The sequence below is a fragment of the Lissotriton vulgaris genome, unplaced genomic scaffold (assembly GCF_964263255.1).
Source record: "Lissotriton vulgaris unplaced genomic scaffold, aLisVul1.2 SCAFFOLD_3881, whole genome shotgun sequence".
Classification (NCBI taxonomy): Eukaryota; Metazoa; Chordata; class Amphibia; order Caudata; family Salamandridae; genus Lissotriton; species Lissotriton vulgaris.
The window spans coordinates 120,483-139,907 of NW_028247616.1; the positions used below are offsets into that span (position 1 = coordinate 120,483).

At 46.2% G+C, this 19,425-nt stretch overlaps 1 pseudogene; it reads left to right on the forward strand.

Moving 5' to 3' along the window:
* Positions 1 to 1,011: 1,011 nt before the first annotated feature.
* LOC147665129 (uncharacterized) lies at positions 1,012 to 18,530 on the forward strand (annotated as a pseudogene).
* The last annotated feature ends 895 nt before the right edge of the window (positions 18,531 to 19,425 follow it).

Below are 19,425 nucleotides of genomic sequence, written 5' to 3' on the forward strand. Positions count from 1 at the left end.
ATCCCAACTCCTGCCCATTCCCAAGCCCACTTGTTTCTTCACAGGCACCCACTCCAATAGACACAAGCAGAGCATTCACACACATAAACACAAACACAGAGAGAAACACAAACAAACACATAAAAAACATACACACAAAAATAACACCTCTCCAGCACTATAAGCACAGCAGCAACACCCACCACCATGTCCACAAGCACCACAACCAACACCACACCTACAAGCACCACAGACACATAACATTCAGCACACCCACAAGCACCACAACAACCACCACACCCACAACCATCACAACCACACCAACCACCACAACAACACACTCATCAAAAGCAATACACTCGCACAAAACCACACCTACACACAAAACAACACCAACTAAAACCAAATGCACACACTAACCAGAAATCCAATCATCAGCCAAACCACACACTTCCTAACATAAACAACAAACACTAGACCCACATGCAACTGCCAAACATACAGACACAAGCACCACAACCATGCAAACCATCAACAGCACACTGATCAAAAACAACACACTGACACAAACCACACCTACACACAAAACAGCACCAACCAAAAGCAAATGCATACACTCACCAGAATAACAAACACCACCGAAAACACACCTCCAAACAAACACCAGACCCACATACAACTGCCAACGATACAGACACAAGCACATCACCCACTCTAACTCCCTCTACCTCCAAAAGCAAATCCTATAGCACCCTTCCTACCTATATTCCCCCTCCCAAATTCACCTCTTACCTGTACTTAACCCCTTTCTAGCCCAAAGCCGCTCTGCCCAGGAAAGATCCTTGAGGGGTCTGCTCTGTGCCCAATAGATGACCCTTCCTGAGGAGGTTACCCTTTAGCAGTATGTTTAGGGCCACATTTTTGGCCACAAAGCCACAGTCTGTTGTAGTGGAACTATTTGTTCTCCTTTTGTCTTTTTAATTTAATTTAATCTTTATGAGAGAAGTAACTGAGTTGAGTAATATAAAAACCATGGCAAGTGTATCAACAGTCTTAGAAAGTGTTCCATCTGATGACTTTAACTATTACCGCCATTCTCCAGAAATGAGAGTAACTGATGGGACTACAGGTAATACTCCACTCCCAGTCATTCCTTCCGCCCACAGCCTAGCTAATAGTTCATGGGCTTCCTTTGAAGTTGATACTGCCACTGCGTCTGGAACATGCATGAGGGTCATAGTAGAAAACCGCAAAGACCACATTTGTAATGTTTTATTCTGGAATATTGAAGGACAAAAATCAAAGATTGTGAATCCACAATTGACAGAATTTTCACTTGGGTTTGGGGTTTTGTGTCTGCAGGAAACATGGGTGGAAGATGCGATCCGTATTAATGGTTTAAAGACCTTCCATGTGTCTGCAGTGGCATCAATTCATGGGAGAGCAATGGGGGGGGCTGTGCACCTATGGAGCATATCACTCAAATCTGACAAACCCTGTAATATTGGTGGCTGAGCGTTACTATCTAATTATAGGGGCATATTTAGATAGCACAATTGGTATTTTGACAGTGAACTTTTAGAACAATGTGCCGCGTAAAGACCAGGCAGGAGTTCTGGGGTCTATTTCCCTCCATTTTACCAGGTCCCAGGCAGCCTCCTCCAAAGACCTTTTTATAATTTGGGGTTGAGATTTTAACATCAATTTATGCCAGCACAGGGACACAAGGGCTTGCGGCCTCGGGTATAATAATAATAATACCAGTTGTCCTCATTTTAATCATCAGGGATCTGGCGAGATTTTAAATGATATAATGATTTCAGGTGATATTGGCTTTGCAAACAACTTATGCAGTTCATCAGTCCCATTCAGCCCAACATTTAATGGACGGGGACTATTCTCAACCTTTGATTTTATTTTAATCTCATCTAGACACGCCTCCAGAGTCACAAGTTTTCAAACCCACGACACCTCTCTTAGCGATCATTCCCCGCAGAGTATTGGTGTTAAGGTCGATCACAGATTAGTTAAAGAGTATATTTTGTCTGCTCATGGTGTTAAGGATGTTACATTGGCCAGAAAAAACGGCTATGTGCTGAGCTGGAAAAAAATAGATCCAGACTCCTTTATGAGTAAGGCGATAACTAATTGTAGTGAAGCCATCGACTTATGTCTATGAGATGCCCACACCGCGTTGGACATAGTGGAGGGGTTATCAAAATTTATTGGTAATATTTTGCATGTAAATTCTATTGGGAAAACCCCTCAAAAGAAAGGGTGTTTCGATTCCAATTGCACTAAAGCCCATTCTAAACTTAATCTTGCACTACATAGAAAGGTCAGAGACACTGAAGAAATAAAAGAAGCAAGAAGGGCATATAGATACGCTCTAAAAGCAAGGAAAAAATGTTTAAAAGAGGAGGCATGGAATGCTCTCTGAGTGGCATCTGAAACAAAAGACTCTTCAATGTTCTGGAAAGCGGTCAATGCCCCCTTTCTAGTTGATGCAGGGAAGGCAAGCATAGAAATAGCAGTCACTAGGGAGGAATGGGTTGATCATTTCTCCCAATTATATTCTATCCCAGGACCTGAACTAACTAATAGCGACTTGGCGGGGGCCATGGTTGAACCCCAAACTGCAAATCATCATTCCCATCTTCAACTAGATCTTAACGAAATCGGGGAAGCAATTGCACAGAGCAAGAGCGGTAGGCCCCAGTGACAGATGGTATTCCTGTGGACCTTTTTAAACATAATATAGCTCTCTGGGGACCAATTTTAACTCAAGTTATAAATGCATGCATCGCAACTAACCTTATTCCCACCTGGAGCGAATCGATTTTGGTTGATTTTTAAAAAGGGGGTCAGGCACAACCCAGCTTGCTACCGGCCTATCTTGCTTTTAGACTCCACAGTTAAGATAATCGGTAGAGTACTCCTTTCCACACTGCAGGACTGGGCAGATGATCATTGTATCCTTAGCAACATCCAATAGGGGTTCCGTAAGGGCCTGCGGACGATAGACCAGTGCCTGAACTTAGAATTAACTATTGTCCTGTTACTTACCGGTAATCTTCATTACTCTTGGTCCCATTGGTCTCGTCCCATTCCTTACTAATTGGAGATGACCATCTCCACGACCTAAAAAAAGAAAAGGAACATGCTGGCATACCCTACCCACTCCCTCCCACTGGGAGTACATAAGCGGTACCAGCCTAGCATGCAGCCTGAAAACACCAAGCCAACAACCGGAAGGTCGGCCGCCAGGGAGGGAGGGAGGGGCGTAAGAAATGGGACGAGGACAACGGCACCAGGAGTAATGAAGATTACCGGTAAGTAATAGGACATTACCCCCATATCCCTCGTATTCTCGTCCCATTCCTTACTAATTGGAGAATACCAAAGCAGAGAACCCGGCCTTCCGGAACACCACCAACGCCAAGGGCACCAGACCAAAAACAGCACCCCACTGGAGCAAAATGAGCCCACAAGAAGGAGAGGAATGCAGAAAGGGAAACCCAGCCAAGCACGCCCCCAACCCAGCGGACACGCTGAGCCAAGCCCCAGACGGAGTAACCAGAAGGGCCAAAAACCATGGAGAAAATGAGCCAGAAAGGGCAAACAAACAGGGAGAAACCCCCACGGGTGCCGCCCCCGGACCCAGGCACCACCAGGCAGCCACCCACCCAGGGACCATACAGGCCAACCCAGCCCAATGGCCAAGAGCGAAGGAGAAAAGACCGTACAGGGTAGCAGGGCCGAAGGTCCAGGTAGTACAAAACAGAAGCAAAACACGACCAACCACCAGACGACCCCAACGCACCAGGGGAAGCCACCAGCAGAGCTGCAAAGAGGGCAGAACCGGACGAGCAAACAGGCACCCACCCAGAGGAACAGCCAGAAAGAGAAGGGGCTGGGAACCCCCCCTAGAGACAACAGCAGCAACAGGGAAACCGGAGGCCAGAAACCCACAGAAGGACCAAGCCACAGGACAGGACTGACCAACGACCAACCCCATGCAAGACACCGAAGCGTCACAGTAACCAAAAGGCCACCCTACCGGGAGAAGAACCCAGGAAACAAGAAAAGGCCAGGCCCAGGCACACCCTCAAAGCAGGAGACACCGGGACAAGATGTCCAGCAACCCGCCTAACGGAGGCCAGGGAGAACAATGAAGCGCAACCTGGAAACAGACTCAGGAAACACCAGGGCCCAAATAGGCCCCACACGAAACCGGGGAAACCAATACCCCAGACCCGGAAAGGAGGAACGATACAAACCAAAAGCAGACCAACCGCCAGGAGGAGAAAGGAGGACATCAAGAACCACAGAAGGCGAACCCCAAGAGGCAGAAGGGCAAAACAACCTACAAGGAGGCCAATAGCCCAACCCCAAGAAGCCAGATGGAAAACCGGCAGGTCAGCCAGCCAGGAGGCACAGAACACAGCACCACCAGGACCTGGAAGGAGAGGCAAAAAGAATCCCCAACCACAAAGGGGCACAGGGAAAGGCACAGCAGAAAACCGCAGCCAGGCCACCCAGAGAGCAGAGAAGCAGAGGGAGGGATCCTGGAGCCATACAACAGACCCAGCGCCACAGCCAGCCGAAGGGAGCAGCACCGGAAAGGATAGAAGACTAGCCCAGGACATCAGCAAGGTACCCGAGCGGCCAGGAAAGGACCCAAGCAGGAACCGAAAGAGAACCCCAAGCAAACCAGGGCCCCACAGCATAAAGCCCAACCCAACCAAGCCAAGAGATGCACCAGCAAACCAAACGCACAAGCGAACGGGAGGCCAAACACCGGGACAGTAAGGGCAAAACCAACAGAAGCAAAGCCCAGGCCCCGAGAGCACACTGGAACAACCCAGGCACTAAAAGCAAAGGAGAGGCGCCCGGAGAAGCCAAAGGCACACTACCCAACAGGGGAGCGGGAACAAACCCAAACAAGGGGAGAAGGAACACCCCAGAGCCAACAAACACTGCGCAAGCAGCACCAGTAGGGCAACACCGGCAGGAGCCAGCGCTCGGGGAGGCAACACATGCACTGCCCATTGACTCAGCATGCAGCAAAGCGGCCCCCACAACAGGGGAAGCCACCACCCAACACCCACAAGCAGGGAAAGGGCACAACAAATAGGGCAGGGCACAAGAGCTGGGCACCCGAAGAACAAGAGGCCACCCAAGGCAGAGGCCAAGGAAGACCAACGATCACCAGCTCCCACAGGAGGCCAAAGAAGCAGCAGGTAAAAAGGTAAACCCAACAAGCCAACAGCCAACACCAGCCAGAATCCTCCAGGGCCCCAACCAGCACCGCCCCAGATCCAACAACCCAACAAGGCCAAGGGCCCCCCAGAACTGAGGAAGAACACAACAGCCCCCCCCCAAAAACAAGGGGGAGGACCCAGCGAACCAGCGGAAGGCAGATACCCCCAGCACGGGGCAAGACAAAAGCACCCGAAAGGACGTAAGAAGGGCCCAACAGCGAAAGTCGCAGGAAAGCAGGCACTCAGACAGGCATGCCCCAGGCCCTAACCCACATAAGGGCAGGAACCAACCGGCGGATGGACCGCAAGCAGCCAAAGGAAGTCCAAGAACCGCAAGGCACCAGGACCCAAAAAGGGCAAAACATCAGACAAGCAACCAGGGGCGACCAGAACAGGCCACAGCAACAGGCAAACACAGGCGCACCCCAATCCAGGCACCAACCAGGGCCGACCAGGGTCAACAGAAGCCCGCAGGACAGGATGGTGGGAGACTCAGGGGACTTAGCAAAGAGGAAAGAAGAAAGAGCCAACAAACCTCGGGAGTGACAGCCCAAAGCGAGCCACGGCCCAGCAAGCAGACACCACCCCAGGGAGAAACCAGGGCCAACCCGGCCAACCTACAGGGCGGGCAGCAGGCGCAACAGAAGCCAAGGCCGCAGCCCAGCACATGCAAGAAAGAAGACACCAGGCATCAGGCCCCAAGGGGACAGGCCAACGGGAGACCCACAGGGACTGACTCCCAGCCCAGAAGCCAACCAGCAACAAGTGCCAAGCAAGCGAAAAGTCAAAAGGCTAGAGAAAACACAACCCACGGAGGAAGCCCCAAAGGACCCCCTCCCAGGCAGAACCACCCAAAAAAAGGTAGCTACCCAGGGGGAACCATGGCAACAGACAGGACAGCAAAGGCAGGGAAACCAACGTCGCAGGGAGCTGAAGAAGCAGAAGGACCGCCAATACCCTGGGAGCAGGGGGGCAGCAGAGGCAGCAAACCAGTCCGGAGAAACCAAGGGCCCAGGACCGAAACAGCAAGCAGACCCACACCACATGCAACCAGCAAAGCACAGAGGGCCAGCGCGCAGGAACAGGCACCACCAAAAACAGGAATCGACCAGCACCGGGAGAGACCTGAAGCCAACTAGAACCAACACCACCTGAAAGAAAGCAAGGAACCCAGACAGCAAGGCTCAGGGAGACCAGCGGAGGCCAGCGCAAAAAAAGGGCGCAAGAAATGCAAGCAGGAGGCCCCAGGTGTGCAAACACCGGCACCACCCATAGGCCCAGGCACACAGTGCGGCAGCGACCAGAAAGCCATGCAGGCAGCAACCCAAACACCTGTAGAGGGCATGGGGAGGAGATATCACCCAGGACTGCAAGTGAACCCCACGGAAAGCAGAAGCCAAATAAACCCGTAAAACCCAGGTGAAAAATAAGATGCAGTAGCAGGGAGTGAAACCACAAGAGCATGTATGTTATTCCCCGCTGCTGCTACTGCCTTAGATATGCCCTTTGTAGATGTGGAATCATACAAAAAGTAATGATATTATGAAGGAAGAAGAGGAGGCTGGCAGGATAGCAAAAGCCAGGTAGGGGGCCCAGGAGCATTGCCCAGCAGAGCCGCAGGACCCGCCAAAGAGCCACAGCAGCGCGTCCCCCACACCGGCCAAGCCACAGGGAGACGCGCAATGCAACCCAGAAGAGACCGGGAGGAATGGGGCCCCAGCCGCAAAGGACTGGTTGACAATCAATTCGCCTCCTGGCAAGCCCGGCAGGCCAGGAGAACGCGGAAGAGGACAGTGAGGACAGCCCAGCAGCCCCGACGAGAAGTCCAGTGAAGAATCCATCAGGTAAGTCCAACACGTCCAAATCCGTCGAAAGACAGAAAAAAAGAACAGGCTGCATGCTGGCCTGGTACCGCTTATGTACCCCCAGTGGGAGGGAGTGGGTAGGGTATCCCAGCATGCTCCTTTTCTTTTTTTCTGTCGTGGAGATGGTCATCTCCAATTAGTAAGGAATGGGAGGAGGACAGGGGGGACCTGGGGGTAATGCCAAATATACTAAGGCAAAAAGGGGCCCTCTTTACTTGGCTTTTATGAATCTATCCGCGGCCTTTGATTGTATTATTCACGATCAACTTTGGCCAATTTTGAAGAAGATGGGAGTGAAATTACCCTTAATATCCTTAATGAGAGAATTCTATAATAGGGCCAGGGCAAGGGTGCGATTTGGCATAGAGGGCGAGTGCACTGATTCTTTTGTTGTTGGAAGAGGGGTGTAAGGCTGGGTTGTGTCCTGGCGCCCTTACGATTCACCTTGTATATTAACAACCTGGACCTGGTGTTGAGAGAGGAGTGCCAGGACCTCCCAGGGGTAGGGAAGCGCCCACTCCCTGTGTTCATGTATGCTGATGATGCAGAGCTTATGGCTCGCACCCCAAATACTCTCCAGAAGGCTATATGTAGATTTGCAAATTTCATGTCCACTCTGGGTCTCTCTGTGAACCCATCTAAAACATTTATTTTAAAATGTGGCACGGGGAACAAGAAGTGCTACTCTTTCTTTTCAGAGAAGAATCATTTAACATGCGCCAATACTTTCTCATATTTGGGGATCTTATTTGATCTTATTGGATCATGGAAACAGGCTGTTAATCAAAGGAGACTGTTATTTTCAAAGGCACTGGCAGCCTTGACCAACTTCGGGAGAAAATTGGGTAGATGCCCCCCCCCCCCCAGAACCTCTTCACATCTACAAAGCTAAATGTGTTTCTATAGCTATTTACGGGGCGGGCAGTTGGGGACACACAGATGTGACATCTTTGCAGAGGGCTGAAAACAGATTTTTAAGACATCTGCTTGCTGTCCCAGCTAGTGACCCTACTTTTAATTGTCACTCTGAACTGGGTTTACTGTATGTAGAGGATGCCATCACCATTCAACCAATTCTTCTTTGGCACCACATTTGGACTACTGAGCAGACTATCTTAAATCGACAAATGATTAGTGACTGTCATGGGCTAGATGGGGTTTCACAAATAGGGTGGCTCAAGTATGTCAAGGAATTCCTGTGCAAATTCGGCCATCAAGAATATTTTGATAACCCCACTATTTTAAATACCTTGACAACATTAGATTAAATACAGTGTTAAAAAAATTCAGTTTCCGCCCACCAAAATATTCTGACTACTTTCAATATAAAGCCGTATTTAACCTATGTAAGCTCTGATTTTGAAAGATTTTTATTAACACGTTTCAGGATGAGCATTGTCCACAGGTTACTTAGTTTCCCAGTAATTAATGATTGGACTAGGCAGCTGTCTAATTGCCCATGTGACGATTTATCTACACAATCCACCATACATGTTTTATTCATTTGTAAATTTTATATAGTCCAGAGGTGAAGATGGTTACTCCCGGTTCTTAGAGCACTTGGTTTGAGACAATGTCGCCCAGCTTTTATAGTTATGCAATCTCTGGGGGAAGAACTTGTCACTTTATCCATTACATTGTTTTTAAAGGCTGTTTTTTATTCAGAAAGACTATTATCATGTAAGAATCTGTACTGTATAACTCATTTTTTTCTTTTATATGTGCTTTTATGGTTCTTTTCTTAATCAAATAAAGCTTATTTGATTGATTGAGAGAGGTAACTCATTTCTATATAAAAGTTTGTTCTAATATTATTATTAATTTACAAGTCACTGAATATTGAAATGTTAATAATGAAAATATGGCATACATATTCTTACTTACATTTATGACAGACAATGCAAATGTCTTTAAATGACATATGTGTACAGTCGAAACCTTAGTGATAATAAAATTGAAATGGACAGTAAAGTTTGGTGCAAGCATTCATCATGACAATGGAAACTTACATCCCAAAATGTTTTTCCTAACTTGATAACTAATAAATAAAATAGACAAATACATTACACCTTAAAAGAATAAGGAGAAAATTAAAATGACAACAAATTCAGAAAAAGCACTAGACAGGGGGAAATGTTACATTAATAAATACATTAGATAATTTGAGTTTGGAACTAACAGTGATTTAGCATTTATTTGAAAAAAAACATTTTTCCTTGTCTTGTGCAATTTCTAAATTTGATTAAATCTCAACTGTTCAAATAATGTGCAAAGCATATGTTTATATTTTGATAATTTGGCAAAAATAATTAAACACGCCTGTATGGACACATTTAGTTTATTTTTATTAATGTCAGTTTTTGTGTAAGTTTACATCATTATGAAGGCAGCTTGCACGAAATTTGAAATAAAAAAAAAGTAAACAGGTGTGTCTCTTTAAATTTCTTAAACTACAACATTACACACATTTGCATTTCACATTGGAAAATTATTGCTTGTAAGGAAGTCGTCAAAATACACACGTCCAGAGCAAATGCAAACAGACAATTCGAATTGAAACAAGTGAAAAAGAAGCTTGCCTTCAATTCCAGTGACAAAGGGGTTGATTTGCTTTCTCGTGAAAGTAGCTGCAGTAAAGGAAGAACTTTGATGATTGGGTTCTTGATGAAAATGGAAATGGAAATTGAAAAAATTTAGATTTCAACCTCATATACCTTCGAAACCGCCAACTCGGGTGTGGAGGTTTACCTCCCACAGATATGTCGGCAGGAAGGCGCATCGTGATTGGTCCAGCAGAAATATTTGCTGGACTCCCTCCGACAGCCGCTTTTGCCTATGGTGCCGTCAACACAGGTGGAAAATTCTGATAGAGACAGAGGCACTTAAATTGCCAATGATTCATAGACCTGCCAGCATCTAAATTGAGCTGGGGGACTGCCTAGTAGGCGGGCAGAGAAACTCACAAAAATGTGACGATGGGACCAGATCTGCCAAGATCTAAATTAGGCCCATAGTAGTCCAATACATTGTCTCCTTGGGTGCCGATACTATATTATTATCTTCAGTGGGGTGATATGTTTGTAAGAAATATTCATGTCAGAGGATATATTTTCTGTGATATTTGGGTAGTCTTTCTCTGCATTATAGATGCAGAAAGAGGTACGTTACGCTTAAAGACTATGGCCCGGATTACGATGTCAGTCAGAATGGAAACTGACCAACTAGTAGTAGGCGGTTTCATCCGACAAATTTGGATGCGACCTCCCATTAGGTGGTTGGAAACATTCGTTTTTCCATTGTGGCTTATGTAGCGGCTGGAAAAGGGCAACAGCACAACCAGCATTGGAAAAATTAACGTTTGCAAACATCCATGCCCTGTGCGACAGGTACTATGTGGTGCATGGCATGTGGGGTATGGCTGTTTGAGGGGGCACCTGTTGTGCCCCCCCAGGCCTCATAGGGGAGGCTTTGCAGGCTGCCGAGGGACACAGGCCCTGCTAGGGGCGCCCAAAGCCAGTTATAGACAGCCTTTAAATGGTGGTCCGACTGCCATTGAAAGGCTGCCTGAAAGGGAAATTGTAATCCCTACCGTGATGCCTGAGCAGGCACTGCCACATTGTAGGAGATAAAGTTTCTGACCAATAGTCGTATAGGCTTCTCAGAATCATCAGTCGGGCCTTAATGAGGTGGTCGGACTGCAGCACTAGATGTCATTCAGACCACAACTGAGAGCCTATCTATCACTTAAAGAATTGTGAGGGATGCATTCACCATTTAAGCAGTGCCGGCTCGCAGTGGGAGTGCTGCAGTGGGGCGGAGTGGGGGAGGGGCAGGGAGGGGGGGTAGTGGAGCCGGACGTACAACATCCACGAGTAAAGTGAGTAAATAAATAAATACATCTATTTATCTTGCACTCACTGCACTTGGCTATGCAGCAAGTGCAAGGTAAATAGTTTTATTTATTTATTTACTAACTTTAATCATGGACGTCGTTTGTCTGACCCCGCTACCCCACCCACCCTGCCCCTTCCCTGCACTGCCCATCACCCTGCAGCACTCCCACTGCGAGCCGCCACTACCTTTGAGAATTTCAGAGAAACACCACTGTGTGAATTACAGAGGTGTAAGCAGTTGCTCTCATTTTAATCTACCATTTCATCCCTTTTGGGAAAGTAGTAATCTATTACGGTATTCCTGCAGGGCCTGTTATATTTTCAAGTGTCAGATTAAAGAAATAGTCACTGAGAGTATTTTAAGCACCACCACATATTAATGTATCTAAAATCTCAGGATAACATTTGACTTGCTGCCTTTGGAGACCATCCAAACAGGTGCTATGGTCATAGTGTAGTTTCCAATAAAAGTAGAATATCCAATACCCCACATCTTGTAATATTTTACATGCTATGATTTGAATGAAAATAACTTTGTCCACTGGAGGGCATATTTATGAGGCCCTTTCAGCGTTGTTGCGTCTCTTTCTGGGATGCTCTGGTGGTGCAAATCACAAAATCATATTTAGGAGGTCATGCAAAGGCACTTTTGCTAGGCTTTGAATGGCCTCATAAGTATGGAGTAAGGCAAGGTTGTGTTGCATTACTCTGTGCTAGGTAGTTATTCCAGTGGCCTTGCAGTGGGTGTTCCCATGCATCACCCATGTAATTAGACCCTACCCCAGATTTACAAAACCATGTAAACCTGGGGATGCACCAAAATCCTACGCCTCCCCTGCTTAATTTGAACCAGTTGTTTCCGGTGCTGGCACCAGCACTTAATTGTAAACAACGGCACTTATGACAGTCTACCACAGGGTGGTGATGTCTGTCTGATTTGCAATAGAGCACAACAACAGCTGTTTATTCTGCCGCCCAAGCCATTCTTAAAGCTGTGGAGGCCTGTAATAGTCTGAATACTCTCACTTGTAGGAGTGTTATGGTTAGTGGTTGTGTTGATACTGTGATTGGCATGGCTGGCTAGGGCAATGGGTTCAAGCTGCAGCATCCTCTTTTCATAAATTAAGCACTGATCACAGAAACAGGGCATCGATGCATCTGAGCAACTATACATACCGCCATGTCACAAAATCCTGGAGCCATTTGAGCGCAGGTAAACCGAGAAGTGGTGGCAAGCTTGGAAAAACCTAAATTAAAAGTTAGATTTGCTCCTGTCCTAGCACTTGTAGAGCTCAGAGCTCACCCAGCCTCAAATGCTGCTTGTTGATGACTGTAAAGAAGGTTTGAAGGCCATTCTTAATGAGGGAGGGAAACAGGCCTGCTCTGTTGCCTAAACCACCTCAGTAAAATGAAAGAGTCATCCTGTGCATACGCGTGAATTACTTCATCTGAATTGGGGCATTTACCACATAATATCATTACTTTTTGTATGATTCCACATCTACAAAGGGCATATCTAAGTCAGTAGCAGCAGCGGGTATAACTATAAGTCTTCCCAGCAAGTAACATTTTTAAACCGCTCCACACACACACAGATCTGAATGAAACAATATTAGTTTAAAATAATTTCCAAGTCTGATTTATCAACCATGGGAGCAGTTTCTACATTTCTCCACAGCCCCTCGCAGCTCGCCTGCATAGTTAACTGCTATGTCACGGATTGTTGTGACAGCACAGCAATGACACATATCTCCGTAACGGCCTCTGTCATTTGTGACTTAATCCAGTTATTGATGGTAAATAGGAAATTACAAGTACTAGGATGCAAAATGCTGTCGTCTATAAAGCTTACACTTGAGAAAGTGTCACATAACTTGAAGACACCTGGAGCTATGGCCATATGAGAAGAGGAACAACTGCTTCTGACTCTTAATAAACTTAGGTTATTGTTGCATTACTAGGTTAAGGATATTGCTTCCTGTGCAAAGTGCAGAATAGCTCCTGCTCCAGGCATGCGCTGTTAATGAACTCATTCTATTTGTAAAACAGTGCTTAATTTGTAAAAGGTTGAATGCCGGTGCCTAAAGCAGTGCTCTGAAGCCAGTTACTGGCACTATTAAATGTCGGCATGCTGGAAGTGTACTCTAGAATCTAAGGCATGCCTCTTTGATCCACTACCAGGCACACCCCATCCATTTATCTCTTGCAGGTTCCTGCTTTCTCGGTTTGTAGGGATTTTGCCGTCTTTCTCTTACCCTGTTTTTCCCCTTTGTGTATTTTTCCCTCTCTTGCACTCAGTCAATGTCTAATGAGGAAAAATAAGTATTAAAGGAACTAAAGGTCCCTAAGTGGGAAGTGTTAGCCTCAACTTCCGTGGCAACAAGTAACAACAACCCTTAATGCACTGGTTTAACCTGAGGTTGAAGCATAAATTATTCAATACATTTCTCATATTCAATTTTAGCAAATACATTGAGAACATTTGGTGCACCAAATAGTGCTCTGGCACGGTGCAAGGGAGGAGGTGAATTTATTTGAGAAGTGCATTGAATAAGTTGTGTTTCAAATCTCAGCCAATACATTGATGGTTGGCTTACTTGTTGCCACCGAAGTTGAGCCTGACACTTCCCTCTAAGAGACCTTTTGTTCCTTTAATAATTGTTGTACCCTGTTCCCATGGTTACTGGGTCGCCTATTCTTCCTGAGGAAAAATAAGTGCTAGTATCAAAAATTGAGTGTTGGTGGCAGCCGCCAGCAACCACCAGCTCAAATTAAATACTGTGTTCAGTAAACATGAACATTTAGTTGCAGATATACTGTAATGAATTCCAAGCAGGTTCCGCAGGAGCGTCAGGAATCCGAAGAATATTCCACAGCCTTCCCCTACGGCCTTCCGACTCTATCAAACACTAGAGTATCGAAAGGCTCGCCAGGGGAAAACAGGGAGACAAAACAAGGAAAGGTGGGGGGAGAAATAAGAGCTTGACGGTGGTCTTCAGAGTGGATGCGTGGCAACTCAGAATGGACGCTTGGCAACAGGTGGGCTGTAAAGAAAGGTAAATATACAATATATCTAGGTTAAACACAATACACAGATACACCCTGTCTATATTATGTATATGACCACTACATACCACATTTGTTTCGTCTATGTCGCAGAACTGATATGTGGGATAATTGTAGGAGTTCGTATTGAGCTGTTACAAAGATGACAGAAAATAACAGTAAGCACTGTCTTCTAACCCTGCACACATAAGAGTCAAGTATCTGACGTGTTAAACTCTCACTCTGTATGTTGTAGAAGATTACTGGGAAACATCCACTACTCTGATGAATATGACAATGAGCTGATGCCAACACCACTGATCGTTGCAAGGAAATCTATGAAACAAGACATACATTCAGGTTTCTATTAGAATCATAACATTAGCCAACATATATGTATGCAGCGCATAGCGCTGTTACTGTGATTCTAAGTCGTGAAGGCTGAATTCTGCACCCCACTCAGGTCCATGCAAGAATCCCAGAACACATGTGAGACTGGCCAAGGAATGGGTAAAAACGAAGATGTGCCCAATAGGGATTCAGCATAGAGTGAAGAATAAAGTATGACGAGAATAAGTGCCCAGCCGGATGGCGGAGAACGAGCCCGGCCGCCGGGCGGAGCACCAGAGTGAAAGAAAATAAATGGAGCAGGAACGGAATCTAACTAGCTAGTGGGCCTAAGTGTGGCCCAGTCGGGAGGCGGAGACCAAGCCCAGCCGCCGGGCGGAGCAAACCAGGTAAGGGGGGAAGGATTGAGGAAGAGCCCAGCCGGACGGCAGAGACCAAGCCCGGCTGCCGGGTAGAGCAACAAGGATAACCAAGGACAGAGGCTGAGCCGAGCCGGATGGCGGGGAAGAACCCGGCCCGCTGGGCGGGACTCCAGGAAAAGGGTAGCATCCACGTTACAGTGCAAACTGTAACGAAACGAAAGCGGACATCAAGGAATAGAGACGCCCGCTAAACTCAAGGACGCTGTGGGGAGAAGGAAAGCCGGAGCCCGCACATGAGCGCGAGGGCCGGAAACACTCCCCCAGCGATGTCGGAGACGGAATAGCAAAACAGGAAGTCAGGCAACCAGGAACAAGACGGAACACCAGAACAAACAGAGCTAGACGCAAGAACGTAAAGCGTTGCTCTGAGAGTCTTGGTGACTTAAATAGCGATATCATTTAAAGGTGCAGTGTGTAGGGAATTCGGGTCATGACATATACATAATGAACCAACTGAAAGGCCATTGGAATGATGTGAAGAGAATACGAGAAAGAACAAAGCTTGGTGGCTTGACATGTTGGAAACTTCAGCCAACCTAGTTTCTGAGCCACAGCATGTTGTATGCAGGATTTGTAATTTCACTATAGCAACTATGTATAGACTAAAGAAATTCTCACCATGCAATGCCACGTGGTCTAAAAAGGCAGGGCTGGTTCAAAACATGAACATGACACGGGCCACTTATGATTAATACACAGTTATTTTTAAGTAACCTTGGCAACCAGTAATGGAGAAATACAGTCCTGCATCAATAACACTTAACACTTGTCATGATGCAGACCTGCCAAGTTTCCCAGGTCCATAAAAAATGTACTGCTCCATTCCAGGTTTTCTTTGAATTCTGGGACTGTACTCTTGCTTTCATCATTATGAAACAGAACTACAACATTCGGAGTGCAAAGTAAAAACGTGGAGTGGAGCGTCACAACACCATGGACCTGGTGAACTTGGCAGCTATCTGGACGGTCTTCATTGGGGACTGTATAGCTACTAAACGAGTCCATTCCATAGGTGACATTCAAGGGCACCTTAAGTCAGTGCTGGCTTTTTAGCCAACAGCACTCTCCATGCTGGTATTAATTAGGCACTTACAATGTTACAAAGGAAAACAAAACCGCAGACCACAAAAAGCAAAATATTTTGTTTTTAAAACCAAGAGTTTCCGAAGGAACACACATCAGGCAACTTAGCAGATATTCAAAGGCTTATAATAACTTTTTGATTGCATCGAGTATGTACGTGCTCTCACAATTTTCCCATATTTCACCCCCCCCCGAAAAAAAAGTGATCGGGTTGAGTCAGTGAAGTCTATTTCGAAGTGCATCATATCACAGGCTTGAGCTCAATCTAAGGCTTTAAAGGGTAAACACCCATTATAGCGATGCCAGTACATCGCAGTGCCATCGCACCGTGACTTTTCCATCGCAGGGTCAATAGCGTCGCATGCATTTACTACGCATGCTACAACGGTGCGATTACATTAGCATCACATGCATTTACAACGCACAACGCATGCTGGAGATCACGCCAAAATAATTAAATTATTAAATTATTAGACGTTCAAATCTGTGTCCGCGTTTTCTTTACTATCTTTTACGGTGGAAGTTTCTGCTATCCGCACTTTAACCACTATCCAATGGTGAGACTTTCTACTATCCACAGTGAGAGTTTCTGCGATCCACGGTGAGAGTTTCTGCTATCCACGTCCCACCCCGATTCTAGGATTCAGGGCCTATATTCGATTTGCGTTAAACCTCTTTTCCACCCGTTCTTATAATCAGGTTTCTGCATTGTATTCTAGCTGTAAGGTATACTAGTGGAAAATGTGATATGGCACAAAATGTAAAAGTCTGCGAAGTAAGACGCTTGCAATAGGAATGGGGTCCTGGGGGCGACACTCACAGAGGAATGTATGACGTTACAATGCATGCATTCACAACGCATACCATTACAACAAAACTTTTACAACGCAGGATCCTTTACAGTGCATGCCATGACAGGGCATGCCATTACAACGCAGCTGCTATTACAACGCATGCCATTACAACGTAAGTATGGTTAAGTATTTTTTATTTTTTTTAATGAATGGGAATGTAATAGTAGAGTAAGTGTTGGATAGTGTAGGGGTTAAAATTACTATTCTAACTCCAGGGGGGTGTAATAGTAGGGTAAGTGTTGGATAGTGTATGGGTTAAAATTACTATTCTAATTCCAGGGGGGTGTAATAGTAGGGTAAGTGTTGGATGGTGTAGGGGTTAACATTTAATTAAATACTTACCCATACTTACGTTGTAATGGCATGCGCTGTAATAGCAGCTGCGTTGTAATGGTATGCGTTGTAATGACATGCGTTGTAATGGATCCTGCATTGTAAAGGTTTTGTTGTAATGGTAGTGCGTTGTTTTAGTTGCGTTGTAATGGCTGTTTCCCCTCACAAAGGGTTCGCCCCCGGGCTTTTTCGGGCAGTGGTATGCCCCTCTGCTGCTCAAGGATGGGGCGTTCGGGGGGATCGGACAGGAGGGGCAAAGCGCGAGCGTGGAACGTAACGTTCCAAGCTGAGGGCTTTCAGGTGGCAGGGAAGGAGAGCAGAGGATTTTTGACGGCTCGTCGTGTGTTTTGTTTTGAAGTATTCTAACGCTTTGGCTACAGGTATGGAGCATACTGCAGCTTCTGTCAGGGAAGTTCTCTAAATTATAGCCGAGGCGGGGCGCAAGGATTTACTCGTGCCTGGCACACTTTCCCAGGCGTGGGTCGGGCTGGAGAGGAGGGGCGCCAAGTAGCGAGGAGTGTATCCGCGTCTATTAAGGTTTTAAGGAGCAAGCTGTCTCCTGTTTCCTCGGTGCTGGCTCTGGATACCCCGCCTGTGGAAACAACTAAAAGGGAGAGGCAATAAAGCGCTCACACGCTCAGTGCCCACTTATCATATTAAAAGACAAACAAACTTTAAAAAACATTCCATGCAGAAAAGAGTCTCTATTAACAAAGCTTCCAGTGTTACCAGTGTGCCATCTGGTGACCACATTGGGGCTAGGCCCACATTACTTCCTGAAGTAAATATAGTTGAGAGGGACATTCGTATTTTTGGATTGAATAAGGTTGGGAAAAATGTCATTTCACCAACAGTAACAACGGACAGAGGTTTATCCCCTGTGATATCTCACAAAAATGGCAATGCTTTTCACTGTATTAAAGTTGATTCACCAAATTCTGATGTTGTGCACACCTTAGCCATGGACAGCTATTATGTATGACTACTCAAATGGGCAAGGATCAGGCTACTGCTCATAAGAACTTTGAGGGACAAGGTCAGTGGGTATGGATGCCGCTGAAATTACTGATGGAAGCAGACTACAAAGCTTGCAACAAAATAGCAACTTTTCAACTGCAAAATTTGGCGTTTTGCAGTCCGGCGAGGGCGAACCACTGCCAGGCACAAAAAGGGCACTAAGAGCGCACCACCCAGGCATCAAATGTCCTGCACCGACAGAAGCAAGAAGACAGGGGAATTTTCTGCGAAATTTCCCACACCACTTGACAACAAGAGACTTGACCATTTCAAAAGAGTTGTAAATTGGAGCGAATTTGATGGTGGTATTGGGGATGGGGAGAAATCTAGTGGCAGCGGCAGGTGTGGTAGCCTTGGTAAGAAAGGGGTGGTAGGTAGTTTTCCACAGGAGGGGAACAATGAGTCCCTGGAGGAGGTGAAGCTCTAAGAAACCGCGGACATAGATGGTGCTTTACCTCATTTTTCAGGGCCATCGGGGGTGCACACTTAAGAATTGTTCAGCTTATATTTTTTGCAAAACGAAGGGGCGGAACCTGGCACTTGCGGAGTGGGTATGAAGAAACAGAGCAAAGGGGTGAAGCATGGCGGATTGGCTGAATACCAAGCACAGCATAAGTCAGGTGAGACTTCAGTGCGGCCTGCGAAACGTGCAAGAGTGGACAAAGGTGTGGGTACCGATGGGGCGCATATCGCATTAAATGCTAAATGAGATTTCGTCATTGACAGTAAAGAGGGTGGGACAATGTCTACTCCGGTTCAGGCATCAGTAGTGGAAGAGAGCTCGAACAAAACATATCTTGAACAGAAGACAGTTGGCATATTTAAACGTTTGCCTTATATGGGCGTTTCTATGCCTCTGGGGGCTCATTTAAGCAAGGTCATGAAGGATAGGATATGGAAAGGGGAATTTATTGGCTTTTTTAAACTTCCTAACAGGGACATACAGGCAAAAGAGGGCTTCAAAGAAGAGGCTTGGGAACTGTTCGAACGGCCAAGGGTTCCAACAAACATAGACTCCTAGACTTCTGCCTTCCTCATTTTTGCAAGTGTATTTTGTGAAAACTTTGCAGACAGATCAGTATCTCTTTTTAAATGTCTAGATATAATTAGGAAGGCAGCATCTGAATTAGGAGGATATGCATGGCTTCAATATGATGAAGAGTTTAGGGCGCAGTTAGCATTATTAGCGGACAAGCTATGGGGGGAGGTAGACAATGAGCTTTGGATATAGTGGATGTACCCCCAAAGGCCATCCCCATCTATGTACACAGCCAGTGGTTTGGCGGTACCTTACGGGCCCTTTCAGGTTAGACCCACCCCGG